The sequence below is a fragment of the Triturus cristatus genome, chromosome 5_1 (genome assembly GCF_964204655.1).
Source record: "Triturus cristatus chromosome 5_1, aTriCri1.1, whole genome shotgun sequence".
NCBI classification, from domain to species: domain Eukaryota; kingdom Metazoa; phylum Chordata; class Amphibia; order Caudata; family Salamandridae; genus Triturus; species Triturus cristatus.
The window spans coordinates 417,557,119-417,569,561 of NC_140587.1; the positions used below are offsets into that span (position 1 = coordinate 417,557,119).

A 12,443-nucleotide genomic window follows, 5' to 3' on the forward strand; every position below is an offset into this window, starting at 1 on the left:
CCTCATTCCTATCGCCAGGTAAGAGTCTAGTTTAACTCCTCGCAACTGGGGCGTCATGTCACCAACCTGCTTTGCTTTTCAAATCTTGATACATCCCGGGTCAAGTTGGCCTGGGTGGCATGTACTTGTTGGCTCGGGTCGAGGGGGTGCTGTACTTTAATCTATTTTCTTATCTTTCTCCTAGAGTAAAAGACCTTTAGTTTCCAATGCGGGGTAACGGGATGTTGTCAGTCAGGCGGCCACGTTGGTCACATGACCAGCAGTCATTTAGAAGACGCCGGGGCTGTTGGCTACTAACGACTGTCGGACCTCTCCTTTCAGAACTCTGCACGGTACCTGGCGAGAGCACACAGAAGAATCAAAGGTAAAGAAATGTATGTATAAATTCGCCACAAGTCACGAGAGTATATAAGTGCATGCTACTGTGCACACAGTTGTTCTCTCGAAGAGCGGGTCTTGAAATACCAGACATTTGTAGCTACTGCATGATAATTCCTGTCTATTGGAACTCGCCAGCATTAAACGTAAAATGAGATTTATTTTGTACGTTGTTATGTATTTTGGAGGAGTTTAAGTGAAATAAAGCTATACTCCATAAAGCGAAAGGTGTTTTTTAATCAAGTTAAAGACTAAGTAAAAACTAAATACCCTGCAGTTTTGACCTGTAACGGTTGTAATGAGGGTTTCTGGGAATTGTAGTGCCGTTCCAGGGTAACTTTCCATTGTGAGGCGTTGCACCACATAGACATTTTAGGAAGTCCCTGCTAGGAGCTTTATATTATCCTTAAATGAAGGCAAAAGGAAAGCTACGCCTAGTAGTTTAGGCTCACCTTGGGATTCTGATCGTACTGCGATGATTTTTCCACACGATATCTAAAATCAGTGCCTTTTTTCTGGTAAGTGTTCGATGCGAGACGTGTGTACAGGACGCTCAAGTACCATGCACGAGTTTCAGATCCAATCCTCTTTGGTTTCTGGGCATTGTAGTCCTGACTTAATAATGGCATAAACAGAGACTACAAGTCCCGAATGTAATTCAAAAATTTGGACTGGATGAGCTGGCAGCACATATATAAGCTCGTTTTTATATAGCGCAGCTACTCACCCTTACGGGTCTCACATGGAAAACCTGATCTGTGTGTACACCATTGCTGCCAATGTAACCATGTCAGAAGTTAACATCTTCAGCAAGTTCTATTTTGTTAAGCCAGTACACCTTGCCTTCTATTGGGTCTATCGATTACGGATACCCCTTTGTGAGCACGGCCCCACCCCTTTGTGAGCACGGCCCCACCCCTTTGTGAGCACCCCTTTGTGAGCACGGCCCCACAAGGCCTACAGTGCAGAGTTCTGTTAGCTAAAAAAACAACGTGGAAGACTGGAGGTCTCCCACCTACCTTGGGACCACTCTGGAGCTGCACTAGACTCGAAAAGGAGGGCATTGTGGCTAACTATCGCACTGCTAACAACCCAACAGGGTTTCAAATGAAATGTATACCTGCATGGACTGTGGGTCATTTGTCTGTGTGATTTGAACACTCCATTCACAGATCCGCAGCCTAAAGAGCCTGTTGTATGAGAGAAGACCATTGCACTGGGGCTTGCTAGAAAAGAGCATCCTCATGGGAGCCCCAGCCACTTTAAACGAGGCACTGCTCTCGAGCTGTGACCAGTCGCGTGAGTAGCTCAGCCAATATTCTTCTGCTGCATTTTGAGACTTGCAAACGGTATGTTGTGTGGACAAACTGAAAACTGTTGGGCTCCTTATACTGTTCCCATGTGGCATATAGTTGTACGACGGGCCAGCCTATTTTTTACACAGAAATAGCTCTGTGTACGGCTTATGTGATATACAAGTGGGGTGACCAGATGGCTCCATGTCACTGAGACCCCCTTTTTCAATTCCTGAACTTAGCTTTTACATATCTGTGCATTCCATGAGTTGTAGTCTTGGCTCATTGTGTTGTCCCAGTCAGACCAACACACCTAGTCATGACATGTAAAAACAAAGTTCAGGAATGGAAAAGTGGTGTCGCGGTGATCTGGAGCCATCTGGTCACTATAGATACAAGTAAGGCTGGATAAGTACTTCGTGATTTGCTTTAATGAAATCTCAGATTTGAACGATATTGGAGTTTTGCTACCATAAGTCTTGTGTATTTTTGTTCCTGTGACTTTCTGATCAGTAGCCCACCATGGAATTGCAAACCTTATAACTGCACGTGCAACGTGTATGCTTTCTGTAGTTTTAACACCTTCTCTTCTTTGCCCACCAGCAGCGTTTAAGAGGCTGTGTTGGAGTGCACATTCTGGGAGAAGGGTTCACCCCTGTGGCTTCATCAGAGCTGGTCAAGGAATGTTAACAAACATTTTTGTAAATTGATGTTCAAGGTTTAACTACAGATTATAACACGCATCTGCACTGCAATTGATCTCGCATTTTATTAAGTTAGAGCTGTTGGCGTTGAAATGGAAATGTTTTAAACAGTTATGACATGTATTCGCAATGTAGAGGCAATAAAAATTGATAAAGCTTATGTTATATTACTGATGGCACCCTGTTTGTAGCACTGAGGTGGTTCGCTGCTGGCAATTTTGCATATGAAGGCCACTAATGTAATCTTGAGTGATAAGTTGACTATTTCAACAGTAATAACAGTAGCTTGTGATGCCAGCAGCAGCTGCCGTGTAACAGTCCAGTTCCATATAGGGCTGCTTAACACGGGTATGCGGATTGCTTCTAAGTACTCCTGGAGTCACATGTTTTTCAGAGAACGGGGACAAAGGGATGATGGGCAATTAGGCTAGGATCACACAGTTTGAACACGTGATCATCATTAAAAGGGGTATGTGGAAGAAGGCTAAGGCGAGGTGTGAAGGGAGCACTTATCGCGCTACGTGTTTGGTGAAGAGAAGAGGTAAAAACATAAATAGTGTATTTTCCCACGTGATACACATGGTTGGTTTAATTAAAAACGCTTCCATGTTTTTAGGTAGAAGGAAACTATGGATAAACAGAGTCAAAGTGCAGTAAGCCGGGACAGTAGTTTTCTCATCCCACATTCAAGAATTTCACCACAGAACAAATTCTAAATGGGGGATGTGGAGCGGTTGTGAAATAGCAGCATTGAGGTCATGATATGGGTTCAGTCCTGGTGGTGGTGGGGGGGAATGTGGTTCATCTCTGGCTGCCTCGTGCTAGGCACTTGCAGCCCATGCGCCCGGGCACCGACTAGCTGCTGGACACAGGGCCAGCACTGTTTACAAAATAACCCCTTCCGCTACATATAGGTCCCCCCCACAGCTTCTGCTCGGGCTCAGTGGTGATACCAGATGCCCCTACAAGGGCACCATGTGGTGCAGAGCATTACCAGGAGGTCACATTGAACCTACCTTGCTAGCTCCGATGCCCATCTTCATCAGGGCAGCAGCGCCACCCCCTCCGCTTGGCTCTCTTCCCGCTGCAGTGGGCATGGTTTGACCTACTGCAGCACCAGCGGCTCCCTTCCCAGCTTGCACCACCCTGGAGTACTACAGACAGCTGGTTGCTGGCATCCCATTTGGCAGACCTTGTGCATTTATTTGATTTTCAAGTGCTGTCATATGCTGATGACACGCAAATTATCATCTCCATTTCTAATAACTTGCAGGGGGTAGGAGGGAGAGTCAATCAGTGTATGTCCAGTATTATGCGCTAGATGAAGGACAACACCAGATTAATGCAGACAAGACCGAAGTGCTTGTGTTTGGTTCGCCAAACTCCATGTGGTCAAGCACTTGGTGGCCAGAGGCCTGTGGACCCCCTTCCCACCCCGTTAGGTTAGCTAAAAACTTGGGGGTCATCTTTGACCCTTTGAGCTTTAATGTCCAGTTCAGTCGCACTGTCAGCACATGCTTTTATATCTTGAGGATACTGAAAAAGATCATTCCTTATGTTCCATCTGAGCTGCACCAGTCAGTAATCATTGCTCTGCTTACACCTCGGCTGGATTTCTGCAACGCTTTGTACATGAACATTAATCGTGCTTTCCTTAACAAATTGCAGGTGGTACAGAATGCGGCGGCTCATCTGATTCTGAACATTCCCAAGCGGCACTCAGCTAGGGAGGGGATTTGTTTCCTGTGTTGGCTCCCTGTTCGAAAACCCATTGTGTTTAAGGCTCTATGCATGGTCTTTAAGGCCCTACATCATCAGGGCCCCTCCCATTTGAAGTTGCTTTTTCAATGGTACATTCCAGGGAGACAACTGAGATGTTCCTCTTGTAAAAACGTATGATCCCCAGATTTCGTAGGACTAGATCGGGTAGTCGCTCCTTTTCGCTAGCGGCAGCCAAACTATGGAACTCTCTACCTAACTATATGTCAGATGCAGACTCTTTCTTGGCCTTCAAAAAACATCTTAAAACGTGGCTTTTCACATCTTAGTTTCCTTCTTTTGGCCACCTTTTTCCTGCTGGTCCTTATAGTTTCGCTATAGCGCCTTGACACCTTTTGGTATTAGTGCGCTTTACAAATTTTATCCTATCCTCGGAGTCTACTGGCAGCCAATAGCAGCTGTCCATGTGCTCTGACATCAGCATACGAGGGTCAGCCAATCAGTGACCCCTTAGGCACTGTAACCTCCCTGGCAGCTGCTGACTTGGGAGCTGGGGATTCATGTTAGAGCCTTGGCTCAACATTTTGTAAATTTGGGCAAATCACTTATTCTCCCCCTGCCCACGCTATATAAATGTAAAAATGTATATGAACAAAAAAGGCAACGATCACAGTGATCTTGTGGGGGTGGGCAAGTGGTGTGGTGGGAGGGATGAGGGGGTGGGGAGAGAGGGCACAGGAAAATTAAGCAGCGATCTTGGCAGGGTGTTGGGGGCAGGCAAGCAGTGTTTTATTGAAGAGGTGGGGGTGTGGTACAGGGAGATTAAGTGAAAACTGGGCCAATACAGCTGCAGAAACTAAGTAAACAGAACACTTAACAGCAGAAGCAGGCCAACAAAGAAAAAAGCGTGCTCTTAAAGCTCTCTACATAGCATCACAAGTTAGAACACATGTAACGGGGGCAGTCCTCATGGAAGGATACAAAAGTCCAAAAGGAGGGACTACTCCGCGTATCCACCAAACAAAAGCCGGCATTTCCAAAGGACCGAAAGGGGAACCAATTGAAAAGATGGGTGGTCCTCCAAGCCCATATTCTGAATACAACACGTCTCAAAGAGACCGCGCAAGCGCTGCCCAGACCCTTATTCTTGTCCACATCCATCTCAATCGACTCCTTCTCAGCAAAAAGGTATTTGAACATATATTATGGAAGAACTCAAAAAATTATATATGTTGGTTGAACACATCCAGTTTTGGTGTGAGAAACAAATCTATTCCTTTGTTTATTACCCGCTTTTGTGTCACTGTGAGTCCGATTGCTCAAATAGATTACTGGATGCAGACCTGCCCGCCCCTGGCTGTGGTTGGGATTCCATGTTTTGGTGGTGTGTTGGTTCTCCCACTTGAGTTTCTTATCATCCCAACATCAACCAAATGGTAGAGCTCGGTGAGAATGTATCTACAGCCCCTTGCTAACAAAATATTCATGGAATGTCTAAAGTTAGCCCTGTCTTCATCCTCCTCACTTCAGTGTTTTAATTACCGCCCTTCAGCCACAGTAATACAGGCAGTATTCTTCCATTGTATTGGGAATCTATCCTCATTCTACATCTTGTATTGTGGTAAACCATGGCTGTTCAAAATTAACCCCACTAGTTTTAGTACTCACAGACCTCTACACATGTGCTACATGCACCCTACACCCACAGCCTACATATAGGGTGCTAGTTTTAGATTGTCCCATAAGAGCAGAGCTTTGCTTGAGAGAGGCAGTAGCCACACTCGAACTGACATGGATGAAAGGGACTTGTCAACTATGAGGTCACAAAACACTGTATGCTGCCACCACCTAATGTGCTAAACCCAAGGTAGGGATAGTAGTCTTATGACTACTCTAGGGGTATAGTTGTTGTGGCCATCCAGGCCACAGGATAGCTCCTGCACCTTGCATCGTCCGGGACAGGTCTAGACCACTGTGCACATGCTGCTTTAGCATGACACGAGGGCCCAGAGAAGCCAGATCTGTATGCATTCGGGCACTCGGGACAGGGGCACATGCCCATACACTGCAGTACACCATACAAGGGGCATTCCATTCCCAAAAAAGCTTCTGTAACAGTAGACTGTAGGGAATGAGAGAAACCTGCTTCCCCTACCCTGGCTACATCTCTCAGTGAAAGAAAGGTGAAGAGTATTGCCAGCTAAGGAGGGGCTTTTAACAACACTGTATGATAGCAACTGGGGCCTGGAGGGATGGACACAGTAATCCTTGAGATGCATGACTGGGCTGGTTGTGAGATAAGTTTGGAGAAAGAGGGAGGGACGGACAAAAGTAAATCAGGTGGTTGACATCTGGAAATGTTTTAGTGCACAGGACTCTGTACCTGTTTCAGAAGTGTGCTTTACTTGAACAGTGATCCTAGAGTTTGCTAGGTAAAAATGTCAGACCGTGAAAATGCAAGTCTTTTTGCATTGGGATTTTCTCTATTCAAAGACTGGGTTACCCTTTTAAAAATCCTTCCACGGCAGCTGCCTAGTATTGTAAGAAAGTGGCTCTGTATATACTGTACCCAAGTGAAGTACAGGGTGTACAGAGTCCACAGTCTCCAGAGGTTTGGCAGAGGCTAAAGTTAGATATAACCTTACTCTCTAAAGTGGTAGCTTGGTCGAGCAGTAAGGCGGTATCAGAGGACCGTGTAAAGCATTTGTTGTACACCCTCAGTCAGCAAATGGTCTCACACACTCAAGAACTGAACTCTAGGCCAATGGTTTATATACAAAAAATATATGCTTGTTTTATTTTAGAACCAACAATAGGTATTAAAATACTTTCTCAGAATGAAATGCTCGAATTGAGTACTTTCAATAAGCAATAGACTTATAAATGCAATAGTTACAGTTGTTGCAATAGGCAACACAATTATAACATTGAGCTTAATGGGGAATTTTTAAGTAAAGGCAATATCAATTACTTTGCATAGGTTTTTCTTACTTGGGGCTGGATCCTGGATTCAGCCCTGGTGCATCTCCTGTAAACCGTTGAAAGAAATAGTTTTTGTTACACAGGCGATTTTTTTTTTTTTTTTTTTTAGGAATATGTGTATGTTTAAAAAATCGACACTTAAAAGAATTTCTGGCAAAAACCAGGCAATGTTATCCTATGGACGAAAGTTTGGTTATCGGAAAATCTCAGTTATAGTTACTTTTCAGGGTAAGTGCTGGGCACCAAGATCCAGCACTGGGATCTCTCCTGGTAACAGGTGAGTAATTTCGTTTTCGTTGATCGGCTGATTTTTAGTGAATATTTTAAAGTTTCAAAACTCAACACTTTAGAAGAATTTCGAAGTGAAACCAGTCAATGTTACCCTATGGAGAAAATGTAGGTTATCGGCTTTCAGGTAAGTACTCGACTGGCAGAGTTAAGGTTCTGGGTATAGACTCGGGGGTCTCCCAGGGTCAGGTAGGTACAGTTGTTACACCCTCAGCGGCACAGGGGCAGCCGGGTGCAGAGAGAGTTAGGCCCATGTTAGCCTATGGCGGGCAGGGGGTCTTTGGTTGGTGGCTGCTAGCAGGCAGGCCACATGGCTGTGGGAGCTGGGCTCCTGGTCACATATACAGGGCAAGTGGGGAAGTAGGATAGGATAGATGCAGCACTCCCAGGGGCACTCGGGCGGCTGGGTGCTTTTGAGCCGTCAGGCCCTCAATGTATTTCAATGGAGAAGCTGCAAGATGAACAAAGGCTGCAAGCTCGGGGACGGAGATTCTTCCGATGCGACCACCACTTTGAGAGGTAAATTGGGCAGCTGTAGGTTAGGTAGGCACACAAGAGTTGGGTACAGGGGGCCGCAGGGTGCAGGGGTGCCTTTTGGCGTCAGGAAATCTTACCCTCTGCTGGTTGCGGTTGGAGGGGTCCCTGGTTATGAGGCTGCAGGCGTCGTCATGAGTGTCGAGGAGGGTCCTTTGGTGCTGGATTTTTGGTCACAGTCGCCGGGGGGACGTCCTCGTGGTCTTTGTTCACTCAGGCACAGGCCCGGCTTGGAGGGTGCTGAGTGTGCTGGATTTGCGGTTCCTGGCTGGCACCAGGGGTTGTTGCTATTTGAGCAGAACCACTGCTCATGGGAGTCCCAGTCTTTAGATGAGCAAGGCAGTCAGGTCCTCCGGGGTTTTCGAGGCTGCTGACCACTGGAGATGCCGGGATTTAGTAGGAGCAGGTTCGAGGGTTGACAGGCCGGTAGGGCTGGCGACAAGTCGGTTGGTGTCGTCCTCTTGTTAGCAGCTGCACGGCAGGTCTTCTTTCTTTCTTGTTCTTCTTCTAGTTTCAGATTCGGGATCTGAGGAAGGAAGGTTCAGGGTGCCCCTAAATACTAAATTTAGGGGCGTTATAGGTAGGTAGAGGTCGGGGACCAATGTGTCCCCTCCCTGGGTAGGTACACCCCCCTAGCCTGCCACTCTTACATTAAATCCTACACTGTCATGTCATCAGTGTGGGTTTAATGTGCTGAGAAGTTTGATACCAAACTTCTCAGTCTTTAGTGTAGCCATCATGGTGCTGTGGAGTTCGTGATGACGACCTCCCAGCACCATATACTCTTAGGCCCACATGCATCAAAGCAAGAACCGGTTGCAAACTGGCAGATTATCAGAATCTGCCCCTTTGCGACCGGTATTTTTGCATTTTGGATGCATCATCCCAAATGCAAAAATCGCAATTTAAGTAATCTCTAAATTGCGATTACTTAAATTGCCATTACATTTAAGGAATTGCAAATTGAGATTCCTTAAATGCAATGCATTAAAGTAAAAAAACTAGCAATTTCGCTAATAGGGGGAGCAAATTACCATGAAGTTGAACTTCATGGTAATTTGGAAAAACTTTGAAAAATGCACTAAAGTGCATTTTTCAAAGTTCCATTTTAAACACACACATGCCCTTGGGGCATGTGTGTGTGCAAGATGTACTCATATTCAGATTTCAGGTATGTGTGCCATGTCGACTCTGTTTTGTTCTGCACCAAGACACTCAGCCTGCAAAGGCAGTGTGTTTGTGTCTGGGTACAGGGCCTCTAAGGGTGGCACAATAAGTGCTGAAGCCCTTAGGGGCCTTCTCTGGCCACAGTGCCCTGGGTACCCATGGTACCATTTACCAGGGGCTGACATGTGGCCAGAGATGCCAATTGGGTTTAGGCTTCAATGGAGTTTTAGAGAAGGAACACAGGCCCTGGGCACCTGATTGGCAGGAGCCCAGGGCACACTCAGTCAAAGTACATCAGCAATTCAGCAAAAAGTGGAGGTATACCATGCAAGAAATATGGCACTTTCTCACAGGTATTGAAGAAGATAATCTTATGCTGTTGCTGGAAATGTTACTACCAAGCTGTGAGAGTGCTGTCTCCAGTTCTAAAATGAACCTCTTGGATTGGGGTCTCTTGCTGACCCGCCAGGACAAAGGGATCACTGCCCAGGCCAGGAAGCCTGGTTCACCCTTAAAACGTCCTCCCTAGAGCTGTGCATAGCTGCAAATGGACTTCTCTAATGCAGGTTTCTTCTCTGGTCATTTGAATCGCAAAAGGACGTCCTGACAAAAGAAGATGATACAGAGAAAACCCAGGTGTCACTAAACCGGTTTGTTTAGACCTGATCTGGTTGTGGGCGGTTAAAGCAACTAGAAACCGTGGACTGGTATCTAAGGCCTTGGTCCTGAAACTTGGACACTTTTGATCTTTCCCTTTTCTAACGGGGACATTTCTCAAAAGCACACAGAACAGGTTTAACTATGTGAAAGAAAACACACTTGGAGATGCCCATTGGTACTTGAAGGAGCTAGCAGATTCAAAATGAGGCTACAAATGTTCAGAAAGAGTTTGGCAAAAGATTGCAATACAAACTCTAAACTGGTATACAGTATGTCCTTAAAACAATACAAAACAGGTCAGACAAGTGTAGAGATAATACTACATACAATGCTGCCAAATAACCTTCTAAGGAAGTTTTTTTTCAAGGAATCTGTTCAATCTCACAATTGTTTTGTATCTATTACCCCTGTAACAATTTATCAATCTTGTTTGAAGGAAAAAATATTAGTTAATTTCTCTAACCATCTGACTTTAAAAAAAAATCGTTTGGGGTTGTGATTAAGATGGCGGCGGAGTGAGACGCGTTTCCTTGTCTCTCCGGCGCCGCCCGACTTTGGCCTTGAATATCATCCCTCCTGGTGCCTATCGGAGCTGGCCGCTGTGCCCCGCTGTGTGTGCTGCCCGCCCTGCTCATGCGGCTGTGCTTCTTTTGGTGTGTGGAGGCGGTTTTCGGGTACCGCGAGGCAATCAGGACCCTGCTCGCTGCGGCCCGGCGGCCTTGTTGGATCTGGATCACCGCGGCGATCTTTGCCCGGAGGAGCATCGGCGGCTGCTGGGGCGCCCATTGGCGGTGGGGAGGTGGTGCCTGCGTGGACTTGGGATCCGCCTCCTATCCTGTCCGGAGTTGTCGCGGCGGCTGTGGTGGGGCCCGCTCCGCGGCCGCCATTTGCATCCCTGGAGGGTCCGATCCTGCTTCACCCGCCCTTGACATCCCTCGGTGCGGGCCTGCGACGCTTGCTTCCCCAGCGGACAGCAGAGCCTCCGCGAAGAACGGGGGGTGAGTGCGGCCCAGCGCTGCAGCGATGCTGAGATTGGGGGCAGTGACTGCAACGTGGTGAGTTTCGGTCCGCGAGCCGGCAGACGGATTGCTGCGCGACTAGTGGAGTGTGTGCGGGGCCTTTTTGAGGGCCCTGACTTGGTGTTGCTGCATAGAGCGGTCCGTGCCCCCCCTCTGTTTGGCCACATAGGGGCGCGGGTTGTGGTTGTGGGCCCACCCCTGCATGGACATTCCCTGGGCCTAGTGATGGTTTCGGGTCTGGGAGGCCTACGCTGTTGGCTTTCCGGGGCCTGCACTCGGCCCGTGAGTCGGCGTGCGGCGATTGCCTGCCGTAAGTGAGGACTAGGGGACCATCGGCGGAGTTTCCTGGGGCCTGCGTTCTGCGGAGTCCCATTCTCAGCGTCTGGGCAGTGTGGTCTGGTCGGCGGCTGCGGAGAGGCAGCTGTTCCCACGAAGGTGGTGTTCGGACTGTACATCGGCGGTCGGTGTTGTGGTGGGAGCCCCGGTGGACGGAGGGGGTCCCGATGCGGGGCGTACTTTGGAGGTAAAATCGCGCTGCCTCCATCCCTCCCCTCCCTTCTGCGCTGAAAGCACTTATGGGCTGGTGGCTCCCTTGGCGTTTTGACTGGGCGTAGAGTCCTGGCGCAATAAGCGCAGTGGAGGCTCTTGGCGCCTTGGTGGGGGCCTGCCTTGGTTGGTTCTCGTGCCCATTGTGGGGTTGTGGTTGGGAGAGCCCCGGATCTGTGGCGGATGTGCCGGCCTCATCCTCACTTTGAGTCCCTATACTTGAGGTTCCTGGGTCCTTGCCTTGTCTCCCTGAGGATTGATTTGTGGACCAACTGGGCAAGCATGTTGGTTACCCTTTCTACTGGGCCTGGATGTCATTGTGGGTGGACTCTGGCCTTGCTCTTTGCTGTGCATCCAGTTTTTCTGCGTGGGCTTCTGCTTTGACCACCATGCGTTCCGCCAGGCATAGGCGTGGTAAGCCCCTGAAAGATATCCTGCAGAAATCAGCGGGTCCGTCCACATCCCAATCCGGCCCACACTCTCCGCAGCCTGAGGATAGTGATCAGCCGGCAATCAATGCTTTTATGCTTGACTTATTCTCCGCCATTAAAGAAGACATTCTGGAAACTCGCGCCAGCTCTCCTCCGATCTGCGGGAGGTGCGACGCAACGTGGACGCCATTGGGGAACAAGTCGCTACCCTAGAGGAGCATAATTTGGGGCGGGAGGACGATTTGCACCAACTCCAACAGGATGTCATTCGCCTCACAGAGCAAAACCTTGATTTGCAAGCCCACGTCGAGGACTTGGAAAACCGTTCTCGACGGAATAATATAAGAATCCGGGCTGTGCCGTGGAGGGGGATGAACTCCGTGAATATGTTAACCAGCTCTTTCGACAGATCTTGGGGGATGGCGCGGAACGGGAAATACAGCTGGATCGCGTTCACCGTGTTGGCTTGCCGAGAGGTGCTAAAGCTCCCCCGCCAGACATTCTGGTGTGCGTCCACGATTTCCAACTTAAGGAGAAAATCCTTCGGAAGGCCCGCGATCTTAACCCTGTGGAGTTTTGGGGTAACCAGCCAAAACTCTTTCAGGACTTAGTAGCTTCCACTCTGGTCAAGCGCAGGGAGTTTAAGCGCATTACTACTCACCTCCGTGAGCAAGGCATCCCCTATTCGTGGGGTCACCCGTTTCGACTCCTCTTCAAATA

General features: G+C 48.2%; 1 protein-coding gene across 4 annotated transcripts in view; it reads left to right on the forward strand.

The window, feature by feature from the left end:
• The first annotated feature begins 223 nt into the window (after nucleotides 1-223).
• Nucleotides 224-12,443, forward strand: part of FBXO43 (F-box protein 43) — a 450,652-nt gene continuing 438,432 nt past the window's right edge. Inside the window, exon 1 of one of the 4 annotated variants that reach the window (XM_085604080.1) lies at nucleotides 224-364. The gene's annotated coding sequence lies outside the window, so the exon portion shown is untranslated. Of the gene's footprint in view, nucleotides 375-1,547; nucleotides 1,678-1,702; nucleotides 1,728-12,443 lie in introns of those variants that run through there. The other 3 variants (XM_085604081.1, XM_085604086.1, XM_085604085.1) reach the window with 3 other exon arrangements.